The 12,882-nt window shown below is 38.5% G+C and overlaps 1 long non-coding RNA gene and 1 pseudogene across 2 annotated transcripts in view; both read left to right on the plus strand.

Moving 5' to 3' along the window:
• The first annotated feature begins 974 nt into the window (after window positions 1–974).
• Window positions 975–12,882, plus strand: part of LOC139439875 (uncharacterized) — a 58,782-nt gene continuing 46,874 nt past the window's right edge. For both annotated transcript variants that reach the window (XR_011649948.1, XR_011649949.1), the window contains exon 1: window positions 975–1,146. This is a non-coding gene — a long non-coding RNA (uncharacterized lncRNA). The remainder of the gene's footprint in view (window positions 1,147–12,882) is intronic.
• On the plus strand, window positions 3,143–4,071 carry LOC101418817 (monoacylglycerol lipase ABHD2 pseudogene; annotated as a pseudogene).

Here is a 12,882-nt window from a genome sequence, read left to right on the forward strand (position 1 = left end):
AGTTCAGGTCTTTTCCTAAACTGAGTGTGTAAAATTCTCTCTTCTGTTCTAATCTGTGCTTGCTTTAATTTGTCAGTCTGCTTGTGCCTAGAAACTTGTAAATCAGATTTGGGGTTCAGCTATTACAAATTGGATAACAGTGAAAGGTAAATATGAGTCTTTAAATGTCATACTATTTTGCAGTTGAATTTGATGTAAAAATCACAAGTGGATTTAGTTCAATTGCTAGAAAAGTAGGAAAACTTACCAACATTGTTACTAATAAAATTGTTTTAGTTGCTTAGTTAAAAAACTAAAGTACCCAATTTGTTCTAAATTAAAAGCTTACTAGAAACTTTAAGAGTTAAGATAATTATATAGATGCCATTGTATTATAAACAGCAGAAGGATAATATCTAAAATTGCTATAACTGGGTGGATTTTGGCCTAGACCTACTATTAGACTAATTTACGTTTGATTAAGGTTACTTCACTAGCCTCACCCTTGTCTTTGCTTACGGTTATTTCCCGGCTGGCCTCACCTTTGTGATGGTAACTACTCTAGTCTTCCCAGTTTGTAACAAGGCAACTTCTGCCCCCTATGGCTCAGGGGAAGGTTAATTTGAGATCCCCCCTCTCCCTGTGGCAGTTTGATATTATTGATGAATTCCAAAAAAGTACTGATTGTGTTTGTAAACTTGTTTATTCCTCTGACCTAATGATACCCTTAGATTGTATTGAATTCAGAGGTTTCACTTTTGATTAAATTATGACTAGGGCTTTGAGTGGGCCATGTCAGTAGGATGTTGAGTCCCTGCCCACCAAGGGTGAGAAAATGACAAGGCAGAGGAGTTAGTTGGAGTTTGGATCCTGGAGCCTGGGAAGAGCAGCAGATTTGTGAGGAAAGAGAGAAGGCTCCCTTAGAGGAGGCAAAGGCTCTGGGAAGAGAGATAAGCTGTTTGCCTGACAGTGTACAGCTGGCCTTGCAGGGAGAACAGAGCAGCTGAGCCTGGAGAGAAACAAGCCCCGGGAGAGAGAAGAGACTTATGCCAGCCTACAGCTGATATTAGAAGAAGCTGGGACCATGGAGCATTAAGAGGGAGAGGAAGCCTGACTCCTTGCAGATGTTGGCAGCCATCTTGCTCCAACACATGACAACAGACTTTGGTGAGGGAAGCAACTTACATTTTATGGCCTGGTAACTGTAAGCTTCTACCCCAAATACATACCCTTTATAAAAGTCAACAGATTTCTGGTACTTTGCATCAGCACACATTTGGCTAATACATTCCCATATTTCCACTGGTGTTAAAACCCTGCTTTGCCTCGTGATTATCCAGGTGTGGACTAGATTGTTGCCTAGTGGAATTCTCGACCCTTGGAGTTGGACATCTGTTCTTTCAGTCCAGTGGCTGCCAGAGTACTGTTACCACTGAGGACTGGGAATGGGAGGCCTCCTACCTTGGGTGCTGAGGTTCCCAAAAGCAGCAAGTCATGAGAGAAATCAGATGCCCTGAGATTTAAATGACCTCAGTGAGTATTTATTGGAATTATTGTTGCTCATCCAAGGTCTGTTAAAGTCAAAATGGGAAATAAGCAAAGCTCTGAAGTAAAGGAAAATGTAAATTGTATTTTAAAGCATTGGGAACAATTTGGTTATAAGCCAGTAATTAAAAGGAATGAAATTCTTGTGCAAAACTGCATGGTCACAGTGTAGATTAATTAGAAATAGCCTTCAAAGAGATAATTTAAATGTTATTTTACAGTCAAACTTATAAGAGAGTGAAAATTGTAATTAACATTGAGTTGTGTGTGTCTGTGTCTAATTCTTTATTTGTGTCTACTACCTATTAGCTCAACTGTATATTTTCATACCTTGGGATGAAATGTTAGTTTAGCTTAAAACTCTGTCTTCTAAGCTGGGGAATTAAGAATCATAGTTTGCCCTGTGATTTCCCAATTTAAACCTTTTAACAGCCTTACAGTAAGGGTGGTCAAATTTCAGTAAGGAAAAGTCCTTGAAAGCTATGGAAAGGTCTTCCCTAAATTATGACTAAAACAAATTGAACAATATATTCCAGAACCTAGAAGTCAGTAAGCTTTTAATATTATTCACAGCTTTAGAATTTTATTAAAGAATAAGAGGGTTTATCCTTCTGTGAAGGAAGAGAAAAAGAACATCCCTTGCATAAACTATAATTGTTTCATTTTTATTTAGCTTGGATGTAATCTCCCTAGGTTTACAAAATTCCAACTAAATAAATTAACATTATATGTATTAAATCTTTAAGATGCTGAAAATTATAAGTTTATGTCTAATGAAATTAAGTAGGAAATGTAGATCTGTTCTCTCATAAATGGATAAAGTAAATTTCATTGGCTGCTAATTGTAATAATCTTATTTAAATAAAGTAACTAGTCTATGTGGCTATGGTTAATTATAAGGCATTTGTAAACACATTGTCTAATCTGAAGTACATAAATGGTAAGTTCCAGGAACCTATTATTAAGTAAAAACCTAAATTGGTAACAAAAAGTAGCTTCATAACAGAGAAACCTGTCAGAGGTCATCTCAATCTGCATATTAAAGTGGTGGTAAGGAAAGATAACCTTGATTCCATTTGGGAATATTTGGTTTTCATAAACAATGGAAAGAGTAGTTTCTCCTGTACTGCTAAAGTAAAATACCTGTTAATTAACATCACTATTGGTAAAGGTGTAGAATTAAAAAGTAAAGAAATAAAAATAAGTTCATTTGATATGTTATACATTACATTGGAAGTGTTTAGAAAATATATAAAAATTAAAAGAGACTTAATTTTTGAACTATCTTGTGCATTCAAACCAGGCCCAAATACACTGTATGGTATCTCTCCATTTGAGTTACTGGCTAGATCAGTCACTATAGCCCTGTATGTGTCTGCCAAGAGTGCTGATGAATAGTACCAGGCACTGGCCATGGGTACCTGCTGCATATCCATGAGCGCCACCGGCAGCCGCAGACTGCAGGAGCCAGACTGGGGGCCAGCTGGACTGTTGTCGTCACCCACACACAGCTTTTAGGTTAATTTGAATAAAAGAACTCCTCTGACCAGCCCAGCCATACACTCTTCAAGGATAATTACTATTTGTAGTAGAGAGGAGCAAGCCATATAGGATCAAGATGAATGCCTTGTTGGAGACCCCTGAGCTCCCACCTGTGTGTGACAGAGTGAAGCTGGCCGCGGTGGCAGCCGTGCTGTATGTGATCGTTGGCTGTTTGAATCTGAAGAGCCACACTGCCCCGCCCCCGACTTCTACTTCCAGGACTCAGGGCTCTCACGCTTTCTGCTCAAGTTCTGTCCTCTTCTGACCAAAGAATACATTCCACCGTTGATCTGGGGGAAATGTGGGCACATCCAGATGGCCCTGTATGGAAGATGGGAAGGGTGAGGTCGCCACACCCCTACGGACACTGCAAGTGCATCACCATGTCTGACGGAGCCACCTCCACCTTTGACCTCTTCCAGCCCTTGGCTGAGCACTAAGTTGGAGATGACATCACCATGGTCATCTGCCCTGGAATCGCCAATCACAGTGAGAAGCAGTACATCCGCACGTTTGTCGACTATTCCCAGAAAAATGGCTATCGGTGAGCTGTGCTGAACCACCTGGGTGCCCTCCCCAACATCGAACTGACCTCACCCTGCATGTTCACCTACGTGGGAATTTGGAGCCATGGTCAACTACATCAAGAAGACATACCCACTGACCCAGCTGGTCGTCGTGGGCTTTAGCCTGGGTGGTAAGATTATGTACAAATACTTGGGGGAGACTCAGGCCAACCAAGGAAAGGACCTGTGCTGCTTCAGCATGTGCCAAGGGTACAGTGCACTGAGGGCCCAGGAGACCTTCATGTAGTGGGACCAGTGCTGCAGGTTCTACAACGTCCTCATGGCTGACAACATGAAGAAAATCATCCTTTCACACAGGCAAGCTCTTTTTGGTGACCATGTTAAGAAACCCCGGAGCCTGGAGGACACGGACCTGAGCCAGCTTTACACAGCCACATCCCTGATGCAGATTGACGACAACGTGGTGAGTTCACAGTGATCCAAGTTACTCTTCCAGTAAGAACTCTATTGAAAAGGGAACTTCTAGGGAAGTGGATGTGGCTCAACTGATAGAGCGTCTGTCCACCATATGGAGGGTCCAGGATTCAATCCCCAGGGCCTACTGACCCCTGTGGTGAGCTGGCCCATGTGCAGTGCTGCCGCACACAAGTAGGCTGTGACATGCAGGGGCGCCCCTGCATAGGTGTGCCCAATGCGCAAGGTGTGCACCCCCTCCCCCATGAAAAAAAGCACAGCCTGCCCAGGAATGGTGCTGCACACAGCAAGATTAAGCAACAAAAAAGACATGCAGTTTCCCAGTGCCATCAGATAATGCAAGTGGACGCAGAAGAACACACAGCAAATGGACACAGAGAGCAGATAATGGGAGGGGAGGGAGAGAGAAATAAATCTTAAAAAAAAAAAAGAAGTACCAGAAATTCTGTTGGCTTTTATAAAAGGTATTTATTTGGGGGTAGAAGCTTAGAGTTAAAAGGCCCTAAAGAGCCAACTCAAGAATGCTTTCTCACCAACATCAACATGTGTTGAAGTGAGATGGTTACTGACAATCTCTGCCTAGTCTCTCAGGGCTTCCTATATCAGTCTGTGGCATAGAGCTTGTTTCTTTCCAGGCCTCTCAGCTGCTCTGTTCTCTTCAACTGCAAACTATCAGGCACATGGCTCATCTCTCCCTGGTGCCCCAGGATCACACACAACAGAGTTCTCTCTCTTCTTTTGTCTTCTTGAAAGTCCACCAAGGGCATGGGGACTCAACCTGACTCATGCCCTACTGACTTGGTTAAATCAAAACCCCTAATTGATTTTATCAAGTAAACTTAAAACCTTTGAATTTAATACATCAAAGGATATTATACAGAGGAATAGATTAGTTTACAAACATAATCTTTCTCTTTTAGGGATTCATAAATAATCTCAAACCGCCACACTCTACCCTCAGAATCCCCAAAAGACAATATTAAAAAAAAACCTTAATCATTTCAGTAACAATGCTGAGTATAAAACCACATCATAATCAGTTATAAGAACACAATTTGTCTTGGGGGCAAAGTCTCTTCTGCCTGTAGGCCTATGAAACTTATAAAAGTAGTTATCTGCTTCCAAATACAGATGGACAGACATAGGCTAAACATTTGCATTACCACAATGAGAATTTGGGAGGGAAATGTGAGTGAGAGGTCCCCAACAGTTTCATTAGATTCCAAAGTCATTCAGAATCACTTTTTTTTTTCTTAACACATTAAAAAAAAATTAAATAGATCACACAGAATGTTAGGTTAAAAAAACATAAGAGGTTCCCATATAACCCACTCCCGACCCCCACCCCCATCATTTTTGTAACTTGTATTATTTTGAAAATACATACATCACAAAAAATTTTACATTAAAAAAAAATGAGTTTCCCATATACCCCCCATCCCCCCACCCCACTCCCCCCACACCAACAACCTCCCGTCATTATGGCACACTTATCACACTCGGTGAACACATTTTGGAGCACTGCTGCACCACATGGATAATAGTTTACCCTGTAGTTCACACTCTCCCCCACTACATTCAGTGGGTTATGGCAGGATATATAATGTCCAGCATCTGACCCTGCAATATCATGTAGGACAACTCCAAGTCCCAAAAATGCCCCCACATCACATCTCTTCTTCTCTCTCCCTGCCCTCAGCAACTACTGTGGCCACTTTCTCCACATCAATGCTACAATTTCTTCCATTACTAGTCACAATAGTTTTATAGTAGAATATCAGTAAGTCCACTCTAATCTATATTTTATTCCTCCATTCTGTGGACCCTGGGATGATGATGTCATTTCTTCTCCTTGGGGCTTCATTGGGGCCCACCCTTTTCACAGGTTGGCACAATGGCCATTTTCTTGGTTCAACCCTCATCATGCATCTGGGTGGTGACTGAGCTCTTGACCTCACCCTCCAAGAAGAGTGGGGTGATGACCACACTTTCCCCAATCTCTGGGGTACAGTCTAAACCCCTTAGTACAGTGAGGTGGCAGCACATTCTCCCTAATCTCTGGCATTCAGGCCCAATCTCCTCAGAACAGTCAGGTGGTGACCTGGCCTTTCCTAATCTATGCAGCATAGGCCCACCCCTCTCAGAGCAATGGGGTGGTGACTTCACTGTCCCCAACCTAAGGGGAATGTGCTCCTCCTTCTCTGTAGCCTAGGACAGCAACACTCTCCCTGAACAGCAGGCTGGAACATTCAACCTCTTAAAATGCTGGGGCAAACTCACCCTCTCTGTACACATGGGTAGGAGTCCCTCTCTTGGTCCAAGGAAATATCTTAATTCCAGACCTCAGCTTCTGTGGTTTTCTCCTTAAAGTCATTTTCCCTTCCATTGCTCCTCCTACCATGTCTCTTTTAGTCCAGGATGACAGAGGTTTTGTTCATACAGATCTCTTAAAAAGCTTGTTGGTTTAGGATGCAGGAAGCATGGGTCCACATCATCAGACAGTAAAACTTCCCACAAATCTTTCCTGGTAATTGCATTTTCAAGCCTGTCTTAAAAGTTCCAAATTTAATTAATTTCTCAAATAATCTCTGGAATCAGTTTCTGTTTTCTTTGTGCCAAACAATTATCAGCTTATCTCTTTCCTCTAACATTTTGCTATAAGCTGCAAGGAGGTACTTTCTCACCCAAAGTCATTTGCCATGTACTGAAGCAAGATGGCAGGTGATGTCTGCAAGAATTCAGCCTTCCTTCTTCCTCTTAAAGCTCCGTGGTCCCAGCTTCTTCTGATCTCAGCTGTAGGCTGGCATAAGGTTCCTCTCTCAGGGCTTCTCAGCTGCTCTGTTTTCTTCAGCTGCAAACTATCTGGCTCATCTCTCTTCCTGAGACCCCTGCCTTGTCTGTGGAGCTGTCTCTCTTCCTCTGTGTTCTTCTAGGTGTATCTACTTCTGTGTTCTTGATTGAGCATACATTTACATAGCCCCACCAAGGGGGCAGGGACTCAACCCTGCAAGCCCTAATGATATGGTTGAATCAAAACCCTAATCTTGATTTAATCAAGTAAATGTAAAGCCTTTGAACTTAACATAATTAAACGGTATCACACCCAGAGAAACAGACCAGTTTATGAACATAATCAATATTTTTTGGAATTTATAAATATCAAACTGCCACAAGGGTGAGTTCAAGGTCTTCACAGACAGAAAAAAACTGATAGAATGTTACCAAAAGACCAGATTTACAAGTGATATTAAGGGGTTGCTATGACCTAAAAGGCAAAAAACAAAGGCAAGAGATTTGGAGAAGAGTTTGGAAATGAAGATTATTAGGAAGGGAAAATTAAAAGGTAAGAAGACAGACAATAGAATGATAGGACAACAGAGAGCCAAAGGAAAGGACAAAATGGATGAAGTAATGTCTTTACAGTAAAAACACTGAATGTTAATGGATTGAACCCCCCAATCAAAAGATATAGACTGATAAAATGCATTAAAAAAATATGAGCTGTCTATATGTTGTCTACAGGAGACCCACCTCAGATGTAAGGAAACAACCAGGTTAAAAGTGAAAGGTTGGAAAAGGTATCCCATGCAAATAATAACCCAAAAAGAGCTGGAGTACCAATACTGATATTGCACGAAACAGATTTCAAACTGTTATAATGGATGAAGAAGGTCATTATATATTAGTAAAAGGGGCAATTCACCAAGAATTAGGATATACTAGATATTTATGCACCTAACCAGAATGCCCCAAGATACATAAGGCACACACTGGCAAACTGAAGGGAGAAATAGATGTCTCTACAATAATAGTTGGAGACTTCAATACACCACTCTCAGTATTGGATAGAACATATGGACAAAGGATAAAGAAATAGAGAGCTTGAATAATATGATAAATGAACTAGAGCTAACAGACATCTATAGAGCACTGCACCCCGAAACAGCAGTTTTGCATCAGTTGATGGAAAGTGTTGTTGTCCAACCCAGGTGTCCATAAACTAATAAATGGATAAACAAATTGTGGTATATACACACAATGGAATAATACACAGTATTAAGAAGAAATGAAGTTGTGAAGCATATGACAACATGGATGAAATTGGAGAACATTATGTTGAGTGATACAAACCAGACACAAAAGGATAAATAAATACTGTATGCCTATGGTATTATGAACTAAATATACTGTGTAAACTCGTGAAGTTAATAATTAGAATATAGGTCACCAGAAAAGAGAAGGAGAGTAGACAATGGAAAGCTGAGGGTTAATCTGTGCAGAATTGTTAAAAAGATTGCTTGTAAATCTTCGGAAACGAATAGAAATGATAAAGCATATCATGGTATTTGTAACCAGCAGTCTATTGTATGGGTCAGATGGGGGTGGCAAAGGAAAGTCTAAGGCCATATATATTACTAGAAGGAAAACTAAAAACTGTAACATAGAAATGTTTAAGACAGTAAAGCCTCATGTAAAACATGAATATGGGTGATATTGCATACATAAGACTGTTTTTACAAAATATAAATACAAATGTACTAGAGAAGAGGAAAAAGAATAGCAGCTACGTATGCCAGATCAGGCATAGAGAGACTAAGAGTCATAAGTTTTGTTTTTTGTTTATTATTATTATTATTGGAATAGAGAGTGCTCTGGGAGTGACTGGGGTAATGAATGCACAAATATGTGATTACACTGAATACCTTTGGTTGTATTCTTTGGATGGATTTATGCTTTATTAATATGTACCAATAAAATTGGAAAGAAAACTACAATGAGATACCACTTCATACCCATTAGAATGGCTATTAAAAACATAAAAATAATAAGTGTTGGTGAGGATGCAGAGAAATAGGAACCCTCATGCACTGTTGATGGGAATATAAAATAATACGGCCTCTGTGGGAAATGGTTTGGCAGTTTCTCAGAAAGTCAAACATAGAATTATTGTATGACTTGATAATTCCACTTTTAGGTATATAACTAAAAGAACTGAAAGTAGGAACTCGGACAGGTATTTGAACACCAGTGTTTACCATGGCATTAGAGTCAAAAGGGAGAAGCAACCCAAGTGTCCATCAACAGATGAACTGGTAAACTAAATGTTGAATATACATAAATGGAATATTATTCAGCCATAAAAAGAAGTGGAGTGCTGGTTCATGCTACAACATGGATGAACCCTGAAGACATCCTGTTGAGTGAAATAAACAGATGCAAAGAACAAATATATTCTGATTTTTCTTATATGAAATAATTAAAATAAGCAAATTCTTAGAGACAAAAAGTAGAATAAGGGTTACCAGAGTTGAGAGAAGGGGTAATGAGGAATTATTGCTAAATGAGTATGATTTTCATTTGATTAGATGAAAATAGTCTGGAAATAGATAGTGGTGACTGTTACACAGTATTGTCAGTGTACTTAATGTCAAAGAATTGTCCATTTAAAATGGTTAAAATGATTTTTACATTATGCATATTTTACATACATAATACATACACACATAATACAAATAATTTTTTAAAAATCACAATCTCTATAAACTAGTAATGAACAATGTGAAAGGGAAATCAAGAAAAATACTCCATTACAATAGCAACTAAAAGAATCAACTATCTATGAATAAATTTAACCAATGATTTAAAGAACCTGCACATGGAAAACTATAAATCATTTGAAAGGAAGACCAAAATAAATGGAAGGACATTCCATTTTCATGGTTTAGAATACTAAATATTGTCAAGATTTCATAAATTCAAGCCAAAGAGATTTACAGATTCAACACAATCCCAATCAAAATTCCAACAGCCTTTTTGTAGAAATGGAAAAGCCAATCATCAAATTCATATGGAATGGCAAAGGGCCCCGAATAGCCAAAATCATCTTGAAAAAGAAAATATTGGAGGACTCATACCTTCCAATATTAATAACTACAAATCTACAGTTATCAAAATAGCATGGCACTGGCACATGTGCTGACATCTGTATAGAATCAAACTAAGTTCAAAAATAAACTGAATTTTGACTATGATGCTAAGTCCACTCAATTGGGAAGGAATAGTCTCTTAAAAAACAGTGCCAGGAAAACTATATACACATGCAAAAGAATGAAAGTAGACCTCTATATCACATCATATAAAAAAATTAACTCAAAAAGGCAACCAAAGGCCTAAATACAAGAACTACAACTATAAAACTCCCAGAAGAAAACAAAGGGAAGCATCTTTAGGACCTGGTATAAGGCAATGGTTTATTAGATTTTTCACCCAAGCAAGAGCAACAAAAGCAAAAATAGATAAATGGAACTCATGAGAAGTAAAAGCTTTTATGCATCAAAGGACATTATCAAGAAACTGAAAAGACAACAGAAATGATGAAAATATTTGGGAATCATGTATCTGGTAAAGGTTAATATCCAGAATATCTGAAGAATTGCTCAACCCAACAAAAAAGTACACAGAACCCAATTATAAAATTACTTTAATAGACATTTCCCCAAAGAAAATATACAAATGCCCAATAAAGCATATAAAAAGATGCTCAGGATCATTAGCCTTAGGGAAATGCAAATCAATGTTTGTAACTAGCCGCCTTATTATATGGGTATGACAGTGGTTGAAAGGGAAAGTCTAAAGTCATGTGTATTTCTAGAAAAAAAGATAAGAAATGTAACATGAGACTGTATAGCATAGTGAAACCTTGTGTGAAATATGCAAATGGTAATATTTCATATATAAAACTGTTTTTCTTTGAAACTGAACAAATATGTTAATGTTATAAGATGGTAATATGTCAAAAATAAAACCAAAGCAAACTATGGACAGTAGTATATAGTGATATATTGATAATCTTCTAGTAAAGGTAAAAAGAAAAAAAAGGGAAATATCTGAAGGAAAAGAAATTAGATACAAAGTACTACATGTTGCTTGGATTCATCTATACAAAATATATTTGGCCCAACAGATAGGGCATCCGCCTATAACATGGGAGGTCCAAGGTTCAAACCCAGGGCCTCCTGACCCATGTGATGAGCTGGCCCATGCGCAGTGCTAATGTGCGCAAGGAATGCTGTGCCACGCAGGGATGTCCCCTGCATAGGGGAGCCCCACATGCAAGGAGTGCGCCCTGTAAGGAGAGCCGCCCAGCGTGAAAAAATTGCAGCCTGCCCAGTAATGGCACCTCACACATGGAGAGATGACACAGCAAGATGACGCAACAAACAAGACACAGATTCCTAGTGCTGCTGACACAAGTGGACACAGAAGAACACAGGGCGAATGGACAGAGAGAGCAGACAAATGGGGTGCAGGGGGCAGGGAAGGGGAGAGAAATGAAATAATTTTGAGGAAGGCAAAAATTTAAAAATAAATAAATAAATACAAATAAACTAGAAAGAAACAGAACAGCAGCTTTGTATAGTATGGAAAGTATGGAGAAATTGACAGATGAAGGTTTTTTTGGTTGGTTGGTTTTTATTGTTGTTACTATTGGAATAATGAAAATGCTCTAATAATGATTGAATTCATGAACGCACAACTATGTGATTATACAAAATACCACTGATTGTTCACTTTGGATGGACTGTATGCTTTATAAATATGTATCAATAAAATTCTTTTGTTAAAAAAAAGAGCTATCATTTCACACCCACTAGATGGCTACTAGAGAAGAAATGAAAAATACCAAGTGCTGAAGAGGAGGTGGAGAAATAGTAACCCTGGCACACTGTTGGTGGGAATGTCAAATGTTGCAGCCATTGTGGAAGGCATTTTGGCAATTCTTCAGAATGTTAAGTATAGAATTACCATTTGACCCAGCAACCCCACTTCTAAGTATATATTCAAAAGAATTAAAAGCGGGGACTTGAGTAGATATTTGCAGACCAATGTTCACAGTAGTATTATACACAACTGTCCAAAGGCAGAAGCAACCCAAATATCCATCAACAGAAGATGAAGAAAATATGGTATGTATATATAATAGGATATTACTTAGTCATCAGAGGGAATAAAGTTCTGAAACATGCTATAATATGGATGAACTTGAAGGCATCATGTTGAGTAAAATAGGCCAGAAACAAGAGAATATTGCATGATTTCACTTATATGAAATAATTAAAATATGCAAATTTTTAGAGCCAGAAATTAGAATACAGGTCACTAGTGGCAGGATTTGGATTGGGGAATGGGAAGTTAATACTCAGTTGGTACATATTTTCTGTTTGGAGTAACGGAAAAGTTTTGGTAATGGATCATAACGGTGGTAGCACAACATTGTGAGTATTTTTAACACCAATGAATTGTACACTTGAAAATGGCTACAGTGATTAACTTTAGATTGTATATGTTACCTGAATGTACTTGTATAATACAAAGTATGAACTCCAATGTAAACTATGTACTCCAGTAAACAGCATAACTATAATAAAAATGTTTTATCAATTGTAAAAGATAGACTAACCCAAATGTTAATAACAGGGAAAACTGTGTGTGTGGGTGGTATGGTGAACTTTGTACTTTCCCAATGATTTGTCTGTAAACTTACACCCACTCTAGTTGAAATAAAAAAGACAAACAACCCAATTAAAAATTGGGCAAAGGACTTGAAAAGATATTTTCCATATCAGATATAAAAATGTCCAATAAGCACATGAAAAGATGCTCAACATAAGAGGTCCCCATATATCCCCAAGGGGGAATAAAAGATGCTCAACATCACCAGCCTTTAGGAAAATACAATTCAAAGTCACAGTGAAATACCATTTCATAACCATTATAATGGCTACCATTGAAAAAAAAGGAAAGTAACAAGTAC

This window comes from Dasypus novemcinctus, chromosome 10 (assembly GCF_030445035.2).
Source record: "Dasypus novemcinctus isolate mDasNov1 chromosome 10, mDasNov1.1.hap2, whole genome shotgun sequence".
Classification (NCBI taxonomy): Eukaryota; Metazoa; Chordata; class Mammalia; order Cingulata; family Dasypodidae; genus Dasypus; species Dasypus novemcinctus.